Source organism: Mus caroli, chromosome 4 (assembly GCF_900094665.2).
Source record: "Mus caroli chromosome 4, CAROLI_EIJ_v1.1, whole genome shotgun sequence".
In the NCBI taxonomy this organism is placed as follows: domain Eukaryota; kingdom Metazoa; phylum Chordata; class Mammalia; order Rodentia; family Muridae; genus Mus; species Mus caroli.
Window position 1 is genome coordinate 129,964,160 of NC_034573.1, and position 24,133 is coordinate 129,988,292.

Sequence of the window (24,133 nt, forward strand, 5' to 3'; positions counted from 1 at the left end):
CACAGAAGGCAGCCCCTACTCCCACCCCTGAGTGAATACCAGGCAAAGGTGAGAGCAGACATCAGGAAACCAACGGAGTCAGACACTGCAAACAAGCTACCACAAGGAGAGAGGCTGCAGCAGGTTCATGGTCTCAGCCGGAGCCAGTCTTATCAATGGCTCAACACCTCCCTCTCAAGTGTCTGCCTCCAGAGGGGTGAGGCAGCCTGTTTCAGCTTTTAGCTCCATAATGGTGCTTTGTCTGGGTTGCTGTAGACTATATCTTCAGAGAGGGTCAGGCTGAGAAAAGCCTGTGGTGCCTGCTGAATCCTAAACCCTCAGACCTCCAGGCAGAGGGCGCTGCCCTCGAATGAGAGGCCAGTTGCATCTCATATGATCTGTTGCCTTGGCAGCTACCAGGATGGAAATGGACAAAGAGGGATGGGGCTGGGTGAGCAGAGACCAGGCGCCTCACTGTCTGTGGATGATGTTGCCATGGTAACATCGTGATCTAAGAGGGAGCCAGAGAAAGCTGAGATATGGAAGAATTTGGGGAGGACCAGGATGGGTGTACAGGGGGTGAGATGAGGAAGGCCAAGGCTTCTAGAGTTTACCATGAGCTGGACAGCATGCTGGCCACATGTGGTCCTCTGCATTTCCAGATTAAAAGGTTTAAGAGTCAAGAGGGGCCTGGAGTGCACGTCTGTGATCTCAGCACTTGACAGGGGCTGAGGTGGGAGGACCACTGTGAGCCACCAGCTTGGGCTACATAGAGAGTTAAAGGCCAGCTTGAGCTACACTGTCTCAAAACAACAATAAAAAGTAAATACAAATAAAAACCCCATGGGATCCTTTGGGGTGTGGTGTCTCTACCTGTCATTTACAAATGCGGAGACTGAGGCCCAGCAGAGGAGCTTAGAGTTGGCCACACAACTGGAGGAGAGGAGGTGGATTCTAGATAATTATTTACCTCCACATCCCCTGTCTTTCTGCTTCACCAGGCTCCTCTGGTACCCACAGAGTGATGCCTTGAGGGCCTTGGAAGAGACATTGAGTACCCAGCCTGACTTCAGTGGGAGGAGAAAACAAACTCAGGAATAGCAATCGCTCTCCGTGTTTTAAAACTACTTGTTTGTATTTAAGAACAATACGTGGCTGTTTAGTCACACAGGGTCTCATGTAGCACAAACCAGCCTTGTCTTTCCATGTAGCCATTTAGCTTCTCAACTTCTTGCCTATGTCTCTCAGGTGGTCAGATTACAGGCATGCACTGCCCTGCCAGCTCCCTTTCATAGCTCAGTAAATCTAAGAGTTACTGACATGGGAGAACTCAGGCCCCCAGGGCCACCAGCCATGTGCTAAGCTATATCTGTCAGCCACCGAGTCAGACAGATGGAACCCAGCACCCAGCTTCCCAAGTTTAAGTCAGGATTGCTGCAGGCACAAGAACAAGCTGTAGTCAAGGGGCAAAGGCATAGCTAGACCCATGTCTATCCTGGGGTGACCAAAGCAGCCAACAGGGAGGCATTGGAGCCAAATCCAACACCAGATCCTGCTGCCGTGAGGTCAGACATCTGCCCCAGGACTGCAGTGCCTATGGCCTCATTATACAATAGGGAAAGCTTGGACTCTGAAGAACACCCCCCCCACTCCACACACACACATACCTCTCGAGTCCTGTCAGCTGACATGGACTGGAAGCATTAGGCTTGGTTGTAAGATATCCAGGAGCTAAAGTGAGTCTCATAAGCTGAAGTTACCTTGTCAGCAATCAAAAGATACCCCAGGACAGCTCAGAAATGGATTTTCACAGGAGGGAATGAGTTCCCTGTCTGTGGAGGCATACAAGGTGAGCTGGAAGAGGTGTACCTTGTCAGTCATTTCTAACTGCATGCCCACGCTCTGGGGCACTGTTACTCCCTGTTAATGATAGATTCCCTTCCCTAATAAGGACAGGTCCAGAGGCAGAAGCAGGACAAATCAACAGCTTAAAAGTGTCCCCCAAGGGACACTGGTCATCCCTACCCTAACCTGTTACCCACACCCACACCCAGTCTGAAGGGAGAATCGCCCTTGGAGGAGTTTTTGACTACTGTTGCTCCCAAAAGGAAGGTAGTGGACCTGCGTGTGGTAAGGAACTGAGGAAGACCTTAATGAAATCACCATGTAGTTAGGAAAACTGTCCCGTAATGAGCATGCAAGCTGCATTTGCTTAAACACTTATTTATTTATAGCATACTGTGGCCATTCGTTCTTGTAGGTTTTAAGGCTGTGGGGGATCTCAGATGTGGGGGGGGGAGTGGAGGAGAATATGGCTGTGATGTCCCTAGTGAAGAGACAAGTATAATGGGGAGTAGTGGGGGAAGGGCAGGGTTTCAGCACACTGGGAGTAGCCCATCTGGGAGCATCCCTGACTGACAGCCAGGCTGTTCCCAGGGCTTGTGGTAGTAGAGACAGCTCAGGTGATGGAAGAGCTGAGTTAGACCATTGTATCTGCAGCCCCTTTCCTCCCAGACCTCCAAGACGGCTATTCTCAGTCTCCCTGGGCCTTCTCCCTGCTACCTGGCAGAAGGCATCCTCCCACCTCCCCATGACCACCACCACGTACTCACAGGAAAGGGGAACTGGCTGTAGTCCATACTTCTCAAGAGTAGAATCTACCCCTATTGGTTCTTGGCTGTCAGGCCAATTCCAGGTTCAAGGCTGATTACTAAACCCACACATAAGAAGGTGCAACGTGAAAGCCCAGAAGATGACAGACAGGTAAGAAGACAAAGCTTGGGGCTGCCTCTAAGTTTCCACATCTGTTCCTGAAGGCTTCACTGCAGGCACCTTGGCCCTCCTTACCTCCCTGTAAAATAGGGTCATAAACAATACTGAGCTGAGAAGGTAGACTAAGCTCTGTGAGTGCTGTCTACAAACTGAGTTTTCAAAAGACCTTTTTCTCCTCCACCCCGTGCATGCACGTGTGTGTGTATGTATATGTGAGTGTGTTCACTCACAAGCATGCATAATGCGCACATGTTTATGTGTGTACACAGGTTTCCACGAATGTAAATACAGAGTCCTGCGGCTGACATCGGGTGTCTTCCTCGACTCTTCTCTACTTTATGATCTGAGACAGGGTCCCTCCCTGAGCCTGAAGCTCACCAGTTCAGCTAGCCTGGCTAGTCATCAGGAGCTGATGATCCACACCACCCCCCAGCATGCACCCTGGAGTTACAGGTCCCTCCCTTCACTCTCACCTGGCTTTTCCATGGGTGCTGGAGATTCTGGTCCTCATGCTTACCTGGAAAGCTCTTTACCCACTGAGCCACCTCCTCAGACTCACAGATCTGGCTTGAGTTCCTAAAGATGGGAGAAGGGGCAAGGTGGGTGTCAGGACAATCTTCCTCTTGTTCACAGAAAGCGAATGTCATCTCCTGCTTAAGGGGATGATGGGAATGCCCCTAGACCCTGCTCTTTGTGATACCAAGAGGCTGACAGGAGATCATATGCTCGAGGGGCCTGTGCCTCCTCCTATTTCTCTTGGTCTTCCTCTTGTCTTTAGAATGTTATACAAATATCCTTTTGCATGACAGAGGAGAAAATGGCCTCCATTTTTATAGCAGTTGTCATATCATAGTATTCTGACATCTGGTAGAACACGTGGCGCCCAGGAAATGCCAGGGTGTTTGTATGAATGAATGAGCTAACGAATAAGTGAACTAGTGAGTGAATATGAGGGGGACATACTGGTCCCCCTCAGTGGAGCCCAGGAAATAAGTGGAGGGAACCCAAGGATTTTTAGTCTCTTGGGCCTGGAGGGACATGCCCGCACCAGTGTCTACACCTCTCTGTTTTTTAAAGGGTGAGTCACATGTATATTTTTACTGATGATGTTTTCAACAAGGCTCACGAAACCCAGGCTATCCTTGAGCTTTCTATGTCGTGAAGATCAGCCTTGAACATCTGATCCTTCTGCCTCTATCTCCCAAGTACTAGGATCGCAGGAATCTGGCTCAGATCTCTATGTCCTGCTCAGATGTCACACTTTCTCCTTCTGGAAAATGGGACGAAAATTAGCAAGTGTCTTATGGTTTCCATCATGGCGGCCACTGAGTGATTCTGATAGGCATCAGGCACTGTGTGTCTCCTTTGTTTCCAGACAGAAAATAGTCCCGACTTCTCTGTTGACACTTTCTCATGGGGGAAAGGCCACTGCTGCCAGCTGGCTGGAAGGCAGAAGCCCCATTTTCAGATCCAAATGCTCTTGTCCCTACAGAGCAGAACAAATCCCCCGAGGGTATTGATTGAAGCTATTATGGATGTTCGGAGACAACATGCCGGCTGGGAATAGGAGTCACTGCCCCCGTCTATTTCCACGTGGTAATAATGGCAAGCCTTCGCTTTATGAAGTAGAATTTGTTATGGCCGATGAGCCGTAAAAATTGCAGGGTGGGGAGAAAAAGAAGAAGAAAAAAACCCCATAAATAAATTTGTAATTTTAACAGGGATTACCATGTAATTGAGAGGGGATGGCAGAGGCAAAGGCCAGCTCAGCCCTCGTGTTCTTGGCTTTGAGGCAGAGTCAAGGCAGCAAAACAGAACCACTCTTAGAAGAGTCTGGAAGGAAAAGTTAATGGGCATAGGGCCCTGGGAATAGACCCAAAGCTGAGGGAGGAACTCACTTGGCAACCTTTTGTTGAGAACCTACTTTGTCTGACCTGAGAGGCGGGGCACAGCAGAGCCACACCCACTGACCATTAGCAGGTCCAATATGGCCCACTGATGGGTTTTCAGCAAGTTAATGGACTGACCCATTTCTGCCTGAAAAACCTCCATGTGAAGGCAACCGAGTCGAGCAGGACAAGGAGGGGAGTAGAGAGGCCATTGCAGTGACTACAGCTCGAGCTAGTGGTGATCTGAGCTTATGAGGGACCAGCGGACAGGGAGTGATGGAAAACACTGGAGGAGGGATGAAGGAAGTAGAGGGCAGCCCGTTGACCAGCCTAGAAGAGAGCATCAAATATGCCAAGGAGTGACAAACATGGGTCTGGTTTCACAGCCATAATGGAGCTATGGCAGCCAGCCACACTTTAAAATACAAATGTGTGCATGTACTGTGCACATGTCCCGTGAGCATGTGCCTGTGGAGGCCACCGGTTGGTGTTGGGTAATTTTATCAATAACTCTCCCTCCACCTTGTTTATTTTATTTTATTTTATTTTTTTGAGACAGGGTCGCTCACAAGCCTGGGGCTCACAGATTACGCCAGACTGACTGGCCTGCTAGCCCCAGGGATCCATCTATTTCCACCTCCCAATTGCTGAGATTATGAGCCCACTACCACGCCTGGCATTCTAGATGGATGAAGCTCTGTGCCTTGTGAGTACTCAGCAAACATGTCTTTGGATGGGTGCTTGGCATCTTATAAGATCCACATGAAGACCCAGCAGCAGCAGCAGCCCCAACAGCAGCAACAACCCCCAGAAGCAGCCCCAGCAGCAGCCCCAGCAGCAGCCCAAGCAGCAGCCCCAGCAGCAGCCCCCAGCAGCAGCCCCAGCAGCAGCCCCAGCAGCAGCCCCCAGCAGCAGCAGCAGCAACAGCTTTGTGTCCTCTCAGAAGATCTTAAGACTTATAGTGAGGGGTAGTTGAAATTACCCAGTCTCAGTTTTTCTTCTGCAAAATGGGAATAAAAGAGTCCCCCAGGGCTGTCATAGAGACTGACTGAGAAGGGCCAGAGAATTTGCCTGGTGTACAACAGACCCTCCGCAAATGCTAGTGTCTTTTACTATGACACACAAGAGGGACCTGGTTTAGGACAGACAACACCATGTTCAAAGTAGCTTAGAGAGAAATCATGTTTAAGATGGGCCCAGGGTACTACAGAGAGAATGAGATGCTGGGATGCAGCTCTGAGTAGCCATGGAAACTCCTAGAGGAGATGGGATGCTAGCAGTTTCCAAAGGATGACTGACTCCAAGGGAGTAGCCGACTATATCAAGGTGAGCCTCTGGGGTCTTCAGGAGGCAGATGTATGAAGAGAGAAGATGATAGTCCAGTCCTAGAGGACACTCTGGCTGGAGCATATATGCCGTCCTTGGAGAACGGGATACTATGCTGACAGGCTCCTGGGTCCATGGACAGCCTCAGATGGCCTCCCACAGGAAAACCTGGGGTTCATCTGAGAAAGGAGTGCTGGCTTCCTGGCCATTTGCTCTGGTGTGGAGTCTGCATTCATTGCTGCATTTTCCCCATTTTTTTGTTTACACTCCAGTTATAACATTTTGTTTTCTCCTCCTCTCGAAGCTCATGGTGCTTTTAAAGGAGCACCCCAATATACAAAGATTAATGAAAACCATAAGTTCCCAGCTTCCAACGCCAGGGCTGGGAGGAGGCGGATTCTATGAAATCCAGACCGTGCCAGCTCAGCTCCTCGGTCATGATCAATATGTTCCCCAAAGTGCCTTTTAAATTACTGTCAGAGGCAATGTGCCATATTTATGTATATACATGCTTAGAGGTGACACTCGGGAGAGATGCAGTTTCTATTATGAAACTGTAATGTGCATTTATCTTCAGAAATAACACACTGAAATGTTGGAGTGAGAAAAGTTGAAAAGCAATATGTCTATAAATAAAGAGCACAGACATCCTGACATTTTACGATGACACAGGGAGTGGTGGCATGACTGTCTCCTCTGGACAGACCACCCCAGAGATCATGTCCAAACTCCAGGAAGAAAGGGTTTGGAAGTCTAGAAGTCAGTCTCTCCTTGAAAGCTCCAGGGAAACTTCTCTGAGATGGGGGTTGGGGTGAGGGCGTGGTCAGCTCATGGTGATGTTTATGGCAATGCAGAACTGGAGGCCAGAGACATGGGGTTGCATGCTCAGGATAAGGGATTGGTGACTGATTTTGGGTCACATCTGCTCTCCCCTTCTCTAGCAATAGGCAGACGGTGCAATGAATGCAGAAGCTGTCTGGAGCATCTTGCAGATCCTCACACTTCAGCATGGCATGCCACAAGAGCCCCATAATATCCAGATTGTGTCCTGAACCCCTAGCTGTAGAGGAGTCCTGTAATGTGGCCTTTCAGAAGGAGTCGCTGTAATTTGACCTTTCAGACTCATGACCCTGGTAGCTTTTCTTTCTTTCTTTTTTTTCAAGCCCTTCCCTTCCCCTGTTCGAGAAATGAATTCACCATGTATCCCAAGTGAGCTTCAACTCACGGCAATCTTAATCCTCCTGCCTCAGCTTCTAAGTGACAGCATCACAAGCATGAGTCCTCACAGGTAGCCAGACAGCCCTTTCTGCAGAGACAACGAGAAGAGTCAAGTGCTGAGTCGAAGCACCTGTGGTGGTGGGAGCTGGGGCGTGGGAGTGGGGAGAGAGGTTGCCACTCATGTTTGTGACCCAGAAGGAGGCTGGGTGGCAGGGCTGTTTGTGATGGCTTTCCTGTGTCATTTCATATTTATTTGTTTATTTGTTCATTGGTTCAATTGTTCATCTGCTCTGCAACCAGTCCAGATGCGGGGTGCCGGGGACGGATATGACATCCTTCCTGCCCTGAGGTACTCCAGACAGACTTGTAATTGACAATTACCAGGAAGAGACGGCTGTTAAAGGTGCTGCAAGGCCAGATGGGAGGCAGGCACCCCAATTGCCTAGGGAATCAGGTGCAGCTTCCTGCAGGAACCAACTGGAGGACTGAACGAGAAAGCTGGGCGTGGTCTCCCAGACACAGAAACCAGCCAAGGTGAGTGGAGTTTCGGGTATGCTGGAAGGTTCTGGAACACAGGCAGGGCCTGAGAGGAGTCCTCAGCCTGGAGAACTGAGTTGGTGTGCACAACCCCCACCCCATCTCAGTCCAAGTGTAGAGGGACTGTCCCTGTTTCTTAACCAGCTGAATGCCCACACGCCCACACACAGTTCTGTGTCACGTGATGCTCACAAATGCCCCTCACCCCAGGCTTCACACGGATCAGGAGTGAAGTCCAGGCCTGTCTACCCACCCCCACCCCAGATCCTGTGGTGTATCCCCCTTCCTCCAACCCCACCCTGTGCAATGTGCTCAGCAAAAGAGGGGACTTGGACTCATTCACACCTGCTGTGTGTCGGGCGTTAACCACCTGTCCTGGATGAGGTGATCTGACCTCTAGCAAGCATAGGCAGTGGAGGCCAACACAAGCTTCAAACCAGAGCTGGGCGTGATCCTGGACTGACCTCATAGCCTGCATTTAAGTCCAACAAGGTGGGTGGACAGATTCCCGCTCCAAGGTCGGCTGGGAGTGATCACAAGGTGCCAAGCCCAGACAGCACAGAGGTGCTGAAGCTGTCATTACCCCAGGGTAGCCATGGAGAGATCCCTCCATTACTGTAGTCACTGAGTGTAGAGGGCCCATGTCTCTCAGAGTGGCTCAGCTACTGCTGGGCTCTGAGCCTCTAACTCTGATGTCACCTTGTCATCTTTCCTATATCTCCCAGGGTGGCTCCAGTAACCAGAATCACGCTGCTGGCTCCTTGGGTGTAGGATGCACATCCTCGGCCTTACCGATCTCTTGTGTCTCTCTGTGGTAGAGTTATGTGGAGCTGGTGAACACTAAAGTCCAGGGTTGGGAGGCTCTGCGTGCAGGGGACACTCAGCAGCCCTCTGCATCACAAGCTGGTCACCTAATCCAACCGGAGACCTATTGCTGTTGCTCTACAGCCCCATTTCACAGATGATGTCATGGAGCCTCAGAAAACAAGTATGGTTGCTCCCTAGTCACCCAACAATCGAGTCCCATCCAGATGTGGACAGATGTTGACTCTGCTTGGGGGAACCTCTCCACTGCTCTGGGAGAACACGGGAAGAATGGCAAGGTTTATGATTCAGATCATGGTGAGGATAACAGAAGACATTGGGGGTGTCATTTAGTGTGTCATGGTCATTCCTATTCCCACTGTGAAAAGTACGTCTTTGGGGACAACGTCACCACCCATAACCGCACAATGGTTGACAGAACCAACTTGCAGTGTGTCGGGTGTTAGGGAAATGTTTGCATTAACTCTAGGCAGCCCCATGGGGTGATAGCAAGATCCCATTTTCCAGATGGTAAGACTGGTCTCTACAAGCTTTGCTCCCATCCCTCACCTTTTCTATACAAGGTGTGGGGTCAAGCCTTTGAGAGCACAGGGTTTTACGTCTGCCAGAGGAGCAGGCTAGCTTCTCTCAGCCTAAGAGGTTCCAGGACCCTCAGGAAGCTACACATCCCACACTCACTCGTCCTAAGAAGATGGGTCAGCATGGTCCTTTGGCTTTGATCAGGGATTAGATAGATGAGAGATAAGAGAGGTGCATGCTGGGAAGTGGTCAGGGTGGTTCTTACAGAATTCTCCTGGAGGTCTGGAGAGATGGCTCAGCAGTTAAGAGCACTGACTGCTTTTTCAGTGGTCCTGAGTTCAAAACCCAGCAACCACATGGTGGCTCACAGCCATCTGTAATGGGATCTGACGCCCTCTTCTGGGCGTGCCTGAAGACAGCTACCATGTACTTACGTATAATAAATGAATAAATCAAAGGAGTTGTCCTTGGGGCTTTGGGCTGGGCACCTAAGGAATCTACTGAGGTTAAGATGGGATTTGGGTAGCCAGAGACCAAAAAAGCACCAGCTCTTATACATGAAGAGGCAGAGTCGGCTTCTGTCAGCAGAGATGGCACTGCCCTTTGAACCCTGAAGCCTGAGGGAAACAGGAACATGATGCTTCCTCAGGGTGGAAAAGCTGGGGCCCAGCAGACAAAGCCAAATACAAGGAACAGCCAGGAGCAGGGACCTCAAGGGACAGAAAGCACTGACATCCAAGGCTTCACTCTCAAGATGGGCCTAAGAGGCTTGGGCTATGCCCAGCTACAAGCTGTTCTCATTCATCAGGACCTACCCATTCCTCAGCCGTGGGATGCTTACAACCCTTGTCACCCTGGTCATAAGCATCCCACCCTGCCCACACCCCACTCCCACCCTCAGCAAGTCCAGACCTCACACTGCACAGTGGGCTTTTCTCATCCTTCCAGGAGAGGTGGGACAGGCCATCTCCAATTACACATGACAAAGGAACACTCAGGAAAGTGGAGACACTGGGATCCCCACAGCAACCTCCATCCAAGCCACAGTACCAGCAATGGTTTCTGGTGGTGCACCCCTCATGCTGGCTACACACTTGCTTCTCTGGCTTGGACCTGGGTTTACCCAGCCTGCGGGGGTGGCTTTGAGGCTTAGCCTTTCTCTGTTCCTTCCCTAAAGAACATTGCTGCATTTATTGCGCTTTTTTTTTCTTTTCATCTTTGTTTTATGAGGACTACTTTATGACCAGAGATTTTTTTGCTGTCTGCAGCAGCCCTACAAGCAGTGGGCCTTATGTTTATGAGAACTTCCCAGAGAGCTTAGGAGCTTCTATGGATCTCCCTGCTGGCCCACCCCAGTCCAGATCGGCCCCTTTTAAGTCTCCCCAGATGAGGAGACCAATCCTGTGTAATGATGCGTGCTTCTCTCCTTATTCTCTGTTGTCATCGCCCACCCTGAAGAGCCATGAGGACTCACACCCTGTGCAAAGCCAGCCTACAAAATGCAGCGTCTCCGTTATCCAGGATGGACTTGGTCCAAGATCCCCAATGAGAGGACAAACTGTGGGTAGTGGTGGGCTTCATTTATACTGTTTATTCTTATTGACCTGCAGTGTGAACCAGAATTAACCTGACCCTTTGTGTGTTAGGTCCCAGCATCACCTTTCTGTCCCCTATTTGCAGTTGGAGCCATTACTTAATAAAACAAGTATCCTTTGAACTTAGCGTGGAGTTCTGAGATAGTTGATCTAGTAAACAAAATGGCTTCTGGGCGACCAGCGGACAAGCAATGCATCCAGCATGGTCACAACAGACGGGAAGACGACCCACATCCCCAGGCAGGAGCGAGGTCAGCAAAACTACAATATGCCATTAAGAGTGGCATCGGATTTAAACCTTACTATAAATTGCCGAACACTGGAATTTTCCATTTCATTCTTTCAGACCAGTGGACCGCAATGAGTTAAACCAGCCTGACTTTGTACCTAGAACTTTCTATGAGTCATTAACAATAGCAAACATTTCCTGGATGCCTGGACTGGGGCTGGACTTAGGGCTGAGTCCCAGGCAACCCTCTTTGTACCAAACTCCTCAGAGAAGCCTGGCAGGGTAAGGCTGTCACCTATATTGAACATATGGGGAAGGGAGAGCCTCAAAGATGCTCTGGCACTTTCCCAAAGTCACCCAGCTGGAAAGAAGTGATGAGAGAGGCCCACACCAGCACAGGCTGACTCCCTGTCATGGTTTGAATATGCTTGGCCCAGGAAGTGGCACCTTATTAGGAGGTGTGGCCTTGGAGTGGGTGTGGCTTTGTTGGAGTAGGTGAGGCCCTGTTAGAGTGGGTGTGTCCCTGTTGGAGTGGTCATGGGCTTGTTGGAGTAGGTGTGTCACTGTGGGTATGGGCTTTAAGACCCTCATCCTAGCTGCCTGAAAGCCAGTCTTCCACTAGCAGCCTTCAGATGAAGATGTAGAACTCTCAGCTCCTCTTGCACCATGCCTGCCTGGATGCTGCCATCGTCCTGCCTTGATAAATGGTCTGAACCTCTGAACCTGTAAGCCAGCCCCAATTAAATGTCCTTCTAAGACTTGCCTAGGCCATGGTGTCTGTTCTCAGCAGTAAAACCCTAACTAAGACACTCCTCAAGACCCAGCCTGGATTTTATGGCAGGAGGCAAAAAGATGAGTTGTACCTCACTCCAAGCATGAATGGTGCAGGGTGGTTAGTTCATCCTGGCTTCTTGCAGGGACCTGTTGATCCTCAGACGGGCACCCAGCATCTATTCAGAGCTCCGGATACTTGCAACCAAGCCTGGACCTCACTAAGTAACTTATTTTGGACCAAAGTGGCCCAACACTCTCTGTTGCATCTGTTTTGGCCATGGTCAAAGACCATGGTCAGGAGTGGGCATGCGCACAAGCCGACACTCTTTGGTGCAGACAGCAGGGAGGGCGTTCAGGTATGCTGAACAGCGGGTGAAACACAAAACACGCGTGCTTGGAAACCTCTTCTCCTGGGGTTTTCTGAAGGAATAGCTGATTTCCAGGGGTGCCCCATGGAAGCAGAGACTGAATAGATGCCCCAGCAGCCCTTTCTGCCTGGGCCACAAACAGCAGCTCCTGCTGCCCAGCAAGTGTGTGACAATTGCCTGCTGGGCCCCCGGAGCCTCTTCCCCAGCAAGGTCCCTGCTTCCCACAGCCCGTGTAGCCCCTCCCAGCATCCCGGGTCCTAATAGCTATTTATCGGGCGGCGATGCGGCGCTGATCGTGCGGCTTGTCTGCCAGCAGGAGCGGGATACAGCAATGCGTCTGTGTACCCTGCTAAGAGATATTTAATAAATATGCAAATTGCTGCCTCTACCTCCTCAGGCAGGTGAGGAGCGGAGAGACGCTGGAGTTAAGTATTAAATCTGCTCGCTATGAGCGCTAAGTGCAGAGGCAGGGACTGGAGCCCAACTTCCTGGGAAGGCTTCCATCTGGCATGCAATAGCCTAGCTTTGGAAGGGGACAGGAGCCGGAGAGGAAGGGAGATGGGGATGGGACTTGACGAAACAGGAGTTCAGAAGGGCCATTTCACTTAGGAAGTCTGAGTGAGGTGTTAGGAGCCGGAAAGCATCTGTGCGTTTGTGTCGCCATTACTGCACCAGCTGTAAGTATGGATCCGCCCACCCTATTTGCACCACCCACCCATACTAACTTCCTTCCCCTGCAAACTAGCAATGCACCCACCCTGAAGGCCGCCCACCACTCAGCTTTCCCCCAACCTTCTCTCTCTTTCTCATTCATGCAAATGCCACTCTGGCTCCACCCACGCGTCTGTTTCTTTGATCACTCATTCATAAATCCATACTCCCATCAAACTACCAAGCTGCCACCCAACCATGTTTCTATCTTATCATCTGTCTGATTTTTGTCTATATTTTCATCAGTCAAAAAATCCACTCATCCATCCATTCACCCACCCATATATCCATCTACCCACTCACCCATCCACCCAACCATCCATCCATCTACCCAACCACCCATCTATCCATCCATTCATACATCCACCCACCCATCTATCCACCCATCTATCCATACATTCACCCACCTACTTATCTATCCATCCACCCATCCACCCATACCCACCCATCCACCCATCCATCCATCCATTCATCCATCCACTCATCCATCCATCCACCCAACCATCCATCTACCCAGTCATCCAGTACACATACATACATACATACATACACACACCCATCTGTAGACACATACATATATCTGTCCATTGATGTATTTGTCTATTCATTATTCATCAATCCATCTATCACTTGACCCATTCACCTATCTATCCATGAATCAATCTGTCTGTCCATCCATTCTTCCACTTATCCATCTGTCTATCCATCCATTCTTCCACTTATCCATCTGTCTATCCATGGGTATTTTCTATCTGAAAATTCCTGCTCTGGGCACCAAAGAAACAGTAAGATAAGGCCCCTCTCTGGGCCACTCAGTATAGTATATTGGGGATGGGGGATCAGATGCACAGGGTAGCATATGACGTACCATACTTCCTGTTACCCAGAGCATGGCAGAAGGTCCCATCCAAGATGCTTTCTCATCTCAGGGACCAGGAAACTTTTGGGAACAGGTGGGCTGCCAACTGGAATAGTGTGGATGGCTTACGCCTCTGTCCAACATCAGCTCAGCTTGTGGGACTTGAACCTTGGCGACAGAGAGATGAGCCAGTCACATTCTCCTCCTCTAGGATGTTCACAGTCAAGGGTGCACACATAGTCAGTACCAGAGGCTTGATCACCAACTGAGGGGTGGCATGGGGTATCATGTGGACAGTGTGGTCCCCCTGAGGTTCCTGGGGTTGATGAAGGAGGCAGGGAAGGAGCCAGCGCCACACCAGCCCACACAGGGCATTTGGCCTGGCTGAGCGCAGCACTGAGCAGAATGCGCTGAGCCGCGACAGAAGCCTTAGCTCAGCCATTGCTTTGTTCCTGCTATGTCCTGGCTCCTGAATCTGTAAGTTGGAGCACACCCACCAACAGCTGCTTGGCTGTTTATGGAAGACTCTCTCCTCAATGTTCCTCCCAATGAGGGAAAGATGTGGTCCCTGTAGAGAAAACTTCCATACCACGCTGTGTTGATGCAGAAGGCTTGGGTGGGGCTAGACTGTTACTCTGTACCATTCTCCCTACCCAGAAGCAACAGCCATTACTGTAGAGTCTCAGGGTCTCCCTCATTCACCACAATTATCCATCCATGCCTCGTATCAGCACGGGCTGCCTTCCTTGCCCCGTGACTAAGATGTTCACATCCCATCTCCCCACCTAGTGTAGAGATGATGAAATGTCCTTCCAGTACCTTCTCTTGAGCCTCCATTGCCTTTCTCCACCTTAGTCTGCAAGCAGATGTGTGTGTGTGTGTGTGTGTGTGTGTGTGTGTGTGTGTGTGTGTGTGTGTGTATTGCATTGCCATGGTCTGCCTGAGATTGGGTCCTCCCAAGAATCATGGGTAATCTCAGATGCAAATGTCCTACATAAATGCACCATAGGGTTAAAAACGAGGAAGTAGCCCAAGGCAGATGAAGTTGTGGACTGTAGGAGTCGTGAGCAGTAGTGTATCTGGAGTCTTCACAGAGTCCTGATTTAAGCATGCATAGGACCTTGGGGCACTGGACGTAGTGCAGTTTCTTCTTTCTTTTAAAGATTTATTTATTTATTATATGTAAGTACACTGTAGCTGTCTTCAGACACACCAGAAGAGGGCATCAGACCCCATTACAGATGGTTGTGAGCCACCATGTGGTTGCTGGAATTTGAACTCGGGACCTTCAGAAGAGTAGTCAGTGCTCTTAACCATTGAGCCATCTCTCCAGCCCACAGTGCAGCTTCTTAGTGCCTGGGTCTCTGTCAACATGTGTGGGCTGTTTTCCTGGAAGACCTGGAACAGGTTGCCGGGCTTCATTCCAACTGGTTGGCTCTTGACTAGGGGTGATTTGTCTTCTCGGGGACATTAACCAATGGCTGGAGACATCGGAGGGACAGAGACCAGAGATGCTATTGGACACCCTTTGGACATACGGGAAAAGTTAGTTGGGCTCAAGCTGTCAGACTGCCATGCCAGGGCCGGGAACCCTTGTTAACCCTGTCCTGGAACGGCTCTGGGCTCCAGGGAAGAAAGACTGGCTAGGTATCAGTTGCTGTTTGGGTCTCTTGGAAACTGTTAAATTAGTCAAGTGTGGCCTTGCACCCTCGCCCCCACCATGATCATGGCGATGCCCAGCCCTGCCTCTCTGTTTTGGCTGTGTTCCATCCCCTTCCCTGCACACGGCCCTCCCTCCCCCATCCCATTCTAACATCCCGATCTATATCCCCAGACATGGATGTTTCTGGTGAAATATATGCTGTTGCTTATCGTTGGGATGCGTTTTAATTTACATAAATTGTACTGGGCTATAGATCTCATTGTGTGCCTTACGTTTTTTGGAGTTTTTTTTCCCACTTAATGCTGTTTGGGGATCTACCTGCCGTGCTCCATAAATTTCCAAATCCTCTGCCGCAGATATTTCTAGACTCAGATTTACCCCTAGTGGGTGTCAGGTGACCCCATGCCTCACCCCTTGGGTGTGTATGTGTGTGTTTTGGCGGGGGGTGGGGGGAGGAGGAATCTACGCCAGGACGTTCTTCAGTCTATTAGGGATGGAACGGTGGGGAGGCAGAGCGTACAGCGCCTGCGCGTGTTTCTCTTAGCAGCGCCCGTTTTGCAGACTGCTGCTCTCAGCTCTGCTGTCCACTTGTGGCACGATCCCGCTCTCTAAATTTCCCAAGCTGCTTGGTTGCGAGGGGGCTGGCTCACTCTGGAGAAAGGAAGTGGCAGTTCCAATGTGTTTTCTGGGACCTAACCTAAACAGGGAGAGTGAGCTCTCTGGGGAACGATGTCTTCAAGCGTTGCTTTAAAGCAAGGAAAGGCCAGAAGGCTCTGACTACCTGTTTGCTTGGAGGAGCCTCTGGACCACCAGACAAACTGCAGGTTGCATCCTCCTGGGGCTCTTCCCAGCCAGTGTCAACCTGAGCCTCAGGGCAAGGCAGTAAACAATGGAGACACATTTGCTTGCTCCGGGAGTCTCAGGAGGAGCAGTGGGGAGAGTGAACAACCCCAGGTGTCATTTATTAAATGGAGGTGTAACTGCTGCTACCTAGAGCCCCAGGAGGATGGGGGATGATGGGAAAGTCAGGGAGAGAGCTCCAAGTAGGGGATTGGGACCTGAGAGGTGACAAGATTTCATCTGCAGCAGCGGGGGAAGCAGAGGCACGGAGCAGACGCTTCGACAGCACCAGCGTGGTGTGCACACGTGACCAGGGATGGTGTGAGGAGCGGCAGAAGCCAGGAGCCCGCCTGCCGTGGGGAACCAGCACTTTCCAGAAGGTGTGGCTCGCTCACGCACTACCAGAGGTGGGAAGTGGGAACAGACAGATGAGTTCTCAGTGATAGTGGGAGAAAGGAATGAGACCTGAGGGGAGCAAAAGCCTGGAGGCCACCTTGGAGGTCGCGTCAGAGAACTAGACGGTATTGTAACAGCCTTTTCCAGTCATGGACCTGTCTGCACACCTGAGTAGTTTCGTGAAGCAGACATAGAAGTCTCCTCTCTGGCTTGAGGTCTAACTCCTTCAAGCCCTTCCTTCTTTCCTGCACTGTGCAGCTCCCGGGGACCAGACATGGAGCTTTGTGTCTGGCCTGGAGCTCCAGCCACTGGGAGGTCAGGAACCTGGGTTCCCCCATCAGAATAGGAGCTGCCTGAGCTCTGAGTGTCCCTCCTCCATCACACCAGGCCCTCTGTGAGCAGTTTCTCTCCCCTCTACACTCACAGAGCCCTAGACAATCTCCACTTTTTAGGGCTCCCGGCAATGTCAGCCAGTGTGACACCCTAACCCCAAACAGGGTCATAGGAGGGGGACAGGCAGATGTGAGCATATATCCTCAAACATTCCATTTTGGGGGGCAAGCACGTTGAATCAGGGTGTCACATTGTTGCTCAGGATGACCCAGTAGTCACTATGTATCCCAGGCTAGCCTCAGACTTGAGACCCTCTTGCCTCTACCTCCCGAGTGCTGAGAGTCCAGTATGAGCCACTGAGCTGTCCCCCAAGTCCTCATCCTGGTCCTTTCCTGAAGCTCTGGGTGAGCAAGCATTGTCTCCCTCCCTGTCTCCAGAGGAACCCCAGAGGCCAGGCTCTGGGAGTGGGGGTAGGGCGGAGTCAGTGTATTCAGGAATTCCAGGGTAGCATCCTGGTAGGGGCTGGCAGCCCTCCCCGCCCTACTCCCTCTTTTCTCCCATGGGCATCCATCAGAGGTGTTGCAGGACAGACAGATGAGGCCTTCCTCTGGGACAGACACCATCTCCTTTGTCTCCTGCTTGCCTTCTCAGACTCCCCGCACCCCAGGGAAGGTGTCTGAGGCTGTGGAGTGTATGTCCCGAGCAATGGCCATCACAGGGGTCCCTCACTTCCACTAGCAAGCTTATCCTTGCAGGAGCCCGAGACCATTTGCCTTCAAAGACGATGCACAATGTGTTTAGCGACCGTGGGCTTCTTTTAATAGCAGAGACGTATATTTCCAGAGAGCTCTGCTGGAAACGTGGAAAAAAATAAAGAAAACACTACCCAGGAAAGAGATTGCAGCTTCAAGGAGCGGGTAAGACGCTTACTGCCAGGAGTGGGAGCAAGGGACAGGTTTTGTGGCAAACCTGAGTTCACCCGGTGGCCACGATGGGGGTGGGAGCCATCACTCTGATCCCAAATGACAGCAGCGACAAGAATGGAAATTCTGAGTCTGACCTCAGACTTGGATGAGTCCAAATGGTAATGAGAAGCAGGAAGTCAGACCCAGTTGTGGGTGCTGCACTTGGGGATCAAAATTCTCTAGAATTCTCTTTCCTCTGGGCCCAGACATTAAGATACCAGGTCCTGTACAGTCCGATAGCTCTGTCTGTCAGCTCAGTTACTGAGGAGGCTGAGGCAGGAGGATTTCAAGTTCAGGCCAGTCTGGGGTATAGGGTGAGTCCAAGGTCAGTCTGGGCAACTTAGGGAGATACTGAGAGAGAAAAAAAAGCAGCAAAACTGGAGAGGTAGCTCAGTGGTACAGTGCTTGCCTGGAGTGCAGGAGGCTCTGTAAACTGCCATACTGGGAGGGGGGAGGAGGGAAGGGAGGAGGGAGAGAGGGGGAGGGAGAAGGAGAGGGAAGGGAGGGACAGAAAGAGGCACCTGGAGGGAGAGAGGGAGGGAAGGAGGGAAGAAGGGAGGGAAAAAGAGAGGCAGGGAGGAAGAGAGAGAGAGAGAGAGAGAGAGAGAGAGAGAGAGAGAGAGAGAGAGAGAGAGAGAGAGAGAGAGCAGGGAGGAGTGGAAGGACAGAGGGACAGAACACTGGAGGACAGAGGACCTAGCCACCTAGCTGCCAGGAGGCAGTGTGGCCTAACCTTGGGGCTCCTGGGAGGACTTGGAGGCATGACAGTTGGGAAGAATTTAAAGAGCACCTGGCCTCTCCCAAGCTGAACCTGGGTTTCTGATTGTCTCCTTGATCACCCAGAGCAAAGACAGATGGTCCAGCCCTAGACATGAGGTCCCCTGAAGTGTCTAAACGGTGGTCTGGACCCCTGGCCCATAACTTTGGTTCAGCTGGAATTTGAAGGCTACTGTGGGGAGTCTGCTTGCAGGGGCTGGGGGAGGGAAACCATGAGGCTGAAGACCACAGGACCATGCCATCCACACTTCTTGCGGCTAGCCAGGGCCTGAAAATATATACAATGGGAGGTTCTAGAATCAACTATTAAAAAATCGTGTGCGCTCTGAGTGTCCTCACGAAGTCTTCCCCCCTCCCCCTTCCATCCCTTCCAGGACCTGAGTCATCTCTGATACACTGTATGCACATAGTATAAGCTACCTGCCCCCAACTCTCTTAGTAAAAAGAAAAACACATTATCCCCGAGACTGGAGATGAACGAGGGCTTAGGATTCCACTGAGGGCTTTGGAGTGTTACTCTGTAGATAAGGGAGGTGGTTATGCTTAACTTGACTTGAGAAGATTGGCTTGATGCGAAATATGAACTAAGGAAATCTGCCTAGCCACAAACCTTAGCTGCACACAAGTGTCTAAGGGACCTGGCCGGACAACAGTGGTGATGGGATGGGGCAGGAGGGGGAAGTGGTCCAGCAGGCACTCAGAGTAAGCATGTGGATCTGAAGAATTATGTGGTCAGAGGTCAGATTATAAGGTCTTACTTTATTGCCCAACCCCCCAAAAGACAAACTTAAACAAAATGCTGATGTCCTCTGAGTCTTCTGAGGATTTCTGAGTCTTCTCATGGAATCTTAACTATGCATGATTTGGGGACAAATAATTCAGAATGGTTGAGTAGCAAATTAGTTTTTTTTTTTTTTAATGGATGCATTGTGAATAATGTCTCTATATAAATAAGACCCAGACAATGTTTGATCACATTATATAGTATTAGGGATGTATTTCTACCATAGAATGGTGTTTAAGGTTTTGTTTTTATTACTTTAAAATACATACACATTTGTGTGCCTGTGTGTGAGTATGTGCATGTGTGGCTGCAGATACATACAGAGACCAGAAGAGGGCGCCAGATCTCCAGAGCTGGAGTTATAGGCAGTTGTGAGCTGTCTGACCCAGATCCTGGGAACTGACCTGGTCCTCTGGAGGAACCTTCGTAAGTATGGAACCAACTCTCCATCCCCATGGTGTAAAATTAAAAGTTAAAAACCTAACTTTAAGCAGTACCACATTTTAAAATCTGGAGACCTTAATTAAAAAGGAAAAGGAGACAAAGAGAGATTAATTGGGAAAATCCCATTCGTTTTTCAAGGTTTTTTTGTTGTTGTTGTTGTTTCACGTTTTATTTACTTAACTGCATTGGCTGGCTTTATTCAATCATAATCTTGCCTCTCCGCATGGTGTGTCTATGACAGAACACATCCACTCATGCCTTCTCTCCAGCACACAAATCATAGATTCTTATTGCTGGTCATTTGATAAATATCACCCACATCCCAGCCTCTTCATCAAAGTGTAGGGATAGTCTAGAAAGATTGCAGAAAGACTCAAGGAGGCGGCCATCTCTGTCTGTGTACCTTTGTGCATAGCTTTTGGGTTCTTTTGTTTGGGGTGTTTGTTTGTTTGTTTGGTTGGTTTTGGTTTTTTGCAGGAATGCAAACAGAAGCATGCACTGTGCAGCAGGCAGAGGAGAGTTATCCATGCCAGCTGCATTGTGCCAGCTACCTGCTTCGTGCCACGTGTGTTCCCAGAACCCCTCACTCTGTCCAAGAATCTGACAGAGTCAGGCCCCGAGGGGCTTTGTGACTCCCTCAGGGTCTCGCTATTCTGAGCTGGAAGAGTCAGAATGGGAACCAGGACTCTTGATTGGCACACAGCATGGCGTCCAACCAATGGATGATGGCCGGTCCACAGGTCAGGTCACCCTGACACCACACAGATCTTTTGACTGTGATTTATAACCCCAGGAGGCTCTGTCTGTCCGTCTGTCTGTCTGTCTGTCTCTCTGAAGCCTCCTTTGAATGCCCACATCATTGCAGTTTCACTTCCCAATTATGGCTGTTTATTTTGTTCCCATGTGTTCACACTCCTGAATGTATGTGGAAGCCAGACTGTTGTCAAGTGTCTTCTTCAGTCTGTCTCCATCTTCTTTTAGACAGGTCTTTTCTTGAGCCTAGAGGTCGTTGATTAGCCTGCCTGATCCCTGGGGCCCTCTTGCCTCTGCCTCCACAGCTCTGGAATGACAAGCAGGCAGGCAGCGCCACACCTGGCTTGTTTGGTTCTTGACATGGGAGCTGGGGATCTGAACCCAGATCCTCACGAATGCCTCACTGACCAAGCCATCTCTTTAGCGTGCCTCCACTCCATGGTTTAAGTCAGCACATTCTGAGTTTTTCCCGGAAGCCTCCTTGGATGCTCCAGTGGTGTCTGGCGAAGAATTTGGATGTGGGGCCACAAGCAAACGTGGGCTCTGCTGCTTGGAGCCTAGGCTTCCCGGCCTCAGAGAGGAACAAATCCTCAGACTCTGGCCCCCAGATCTTGAGGAAAACAAAGGATGGTGCATTTGGACAGCAGGGGCAAGGACACCCCGGAACAGCCAATTAAAGCACTTTTAATAGTTTCTGAGAATATATGCTCACACTCCAAACCAATCTCAAGACTTAGTGGAGCAGAGATAACCAGGGCTTTGGCCATGTCAGATAAACCCAGGAAATCGGAAATGAAGGCAATCCTGTTTTACATTAAGGGAAGCGAAAATCAACATGAATTCAGGTCCTCTTCTCACTGCTGTGCGATGCCTGGCTACCCAAGAGAAGATGCTTCTGGACGCAGGAGATAGCCTGGTGCAGGGCAGATAGTGAACTGGTGAATGAAGGAAAGGAGAGCTTGCAGAACCAAAGACGAGTTCAGGCAGGACATGGTGATTAGGAGACCCCCACAAAGAGAGAGAATATTTAGGCTGAGAAGAGGAAAGTCTGGTGATCAGGCATCCTCTTAGCTCAGTGGTTTGTAAAATGCAACACGTGCAATTAACACCGTGTGTGTGTGTGGTGTGTGTGTGTGTGTGTGTGTGTGTGTGTATCTGTGTGGGTGTTGGTATGTAGGTGTGAGTGTTGGGGGAAGTCTACAAATGTGTGTGAGCAGGGGGTGTTGTGTGTGGGTGTGAATTCCTTCCCTCATGAGTGTGTGTATGTGTGGGAGTGTGTGATGTGTGTGAATGTGTATATGTGTGTGTGTGAGTGTGTATGTGTGTGAGTGTGTGTATGAGAATTTGTGTGTGTGTGCACGCATGCATATCTTTGTGAGTGTTGGTGTGTGGCTATGAGTATTCATGGAGTTTGTGTGTAGGGGGGTTGTGTGTGTGTGTCTCTGTGTGTGTGTGTGTGTGTGGGTGAGTGTGTGTGTGCAGAAGCCAGAGGTCAGTCTCTGGTGTCATCATCCATTTAGGTTTTCTGTGGTCTCTGTTACGGTTTTGTTTGTCTCTGAGACAGTGTGTCTGTCATTCACTAGCCTGGATCTCACTAATTGGGCTAGCCTTGCTGGCCAGCAAGCCCTAGGGTCCCGCCTATCTTATAATTGGTTGGGATTGCAAGCACACACCACCCACCATGCACACATGAGCTCCAGGGATCAAACGCAGACCACGCTCAGGTCCTCACGATTGCAGGACCAGCACGGCCGAGCCATCTCTCTGCTCTCTCTGCCTTGTCTGAAATGAGACCCCATGGTGGAGACGCTTCCTGCATTAGGGACCAGCAGGCTGGGGTCCAGGCTGGGAGCTGATGGACCATGGGTTCAAATCCAAACCCTTCTGATGTCAGGGATGGGCTGGGGCACAGAAAGAGCTCAGTCTTCCTTTATGAAGAGCTCAGGGGGAACCCTTCTGTGCCTGGAGTCTCTTCTGGCAGGATTCACCACGCCTGCAAGGGATGTTCCCAGTCTGCAGCTGTGACCCTGTGACTTCTCTCCCTTGTGAGCCTTGTGTTCCAGTTTCCAGCTCCACTTGGGACAGGAGCCTCTGTTCAGGTACACTACTCCTGTGCTGTGCAACTTTGGACAGGCTGCTCACCCTCTCTGAGCATCTGTCTTTTCATCCACAGCACAGGAACTAGCCACCACCGTCACTGTCTCCTAAGGCTTGTTGGGGGTGATGAGACGAGGCTTATAAAGTGATGTCACCTGTCATCTGGGAAACTAAAATGATCAGTGTCCAGGTTGCTTCCTAAACCCACTGTTCCAGAGTCTGGATTGCCAGATGTGGCTTCCCAGGGCTGCAAAGTCCTTTAGTGATCCGGATGTTCCTGTTGTATTATCTCCTTGGCGACATTTCGGAGAAGGTGACATTGCGTGACTTGCCAGGATCGCAGTATTGCTTCAGACCTACTCCAAACGTATTCAGAGTATGAGGCCTGTGCTCCTACGTGGGGCCCACTACGGGAATCAGGCTGACCTCACTTCACGCTCTGGTCTTGCTGATCCCAGCCGAGAAACGCAAACCACTGTGCACTCATTCTGAGTCTGCCTCATCCCAGAAACACTGTGGTTGCCCAAATGGCTCTACTGAAAACCACGCTACTCTTGAGCCCTGTCCGTCTTTCGCTTCAAACACACCGAGCACACCACTACGCCCCACTTCAGAGCCCTTGCCTGTGCTCTCTGGCCTGGGCCCCCTTTCATATTGCAAACTTGAAATTGAAGGTCGCTCTTCAGACAGGATCTCTCTGACCCCTGCCAGGACACCTTCCCCAGTCCAGGGACTCTGCGTCCTGGTCCTGGCGCCTTTGGGGTTGTTTTTCTCCAAGCCCCGAGGCAAAGTCAACTCACCTTGCTGACTTCAACCTGACCGATGACCGGGGTCCCTGTGGATGTTCTCGGAGGCAAAGTTGCTTCTTATATTTTCAGTCCCTGCTGTCCTCTCAGGGCGCCTAGCACATCATTGGCATTCAGCAAGTATTTCCTTAGAGAACAAATGAATGAATGGCAATACTACCATCTGAGCAACAATATTCACTGAGCCCTCCAGACACGGCATGTTCATTTAATCCTGCTCATTTTTCTGTTTTACAGAGGACACGGGGAACCAGAGAGGTGACAGTGCAGACTCTGGGTCACACTGTCAGGCCCACAGGATGGAGCCAGCGTTTGAAATTGGGATGTCTGGCTCCAGAGCCAACAAGACTAATGAGGAAATGAATGGATGAAGAGTTAGAGATGCCCTGCACACACACGCCCACTGCGGTCGGTCCATGGTTCAAGGTGATTATGAATGTAGGCACGGAGCTTCTTCCTCTAACGAAAGCAGCTATTCCGTATGGCCCCTAATGGCTGCAGCCTGGCCACGCCCTCCACCCCCAAGCCCATCAGCTGTCTTCAGCTCTGTGATCAAACTACAAGCATCCATTCAAGGATACAGTTGTACATTTTAAGCAGCCAAGGACGTAAATATTTAACGGAGCCGTGTGAATTATTGAGTCAGCCTACGTGGGTGCTACTTGTTGTTATGC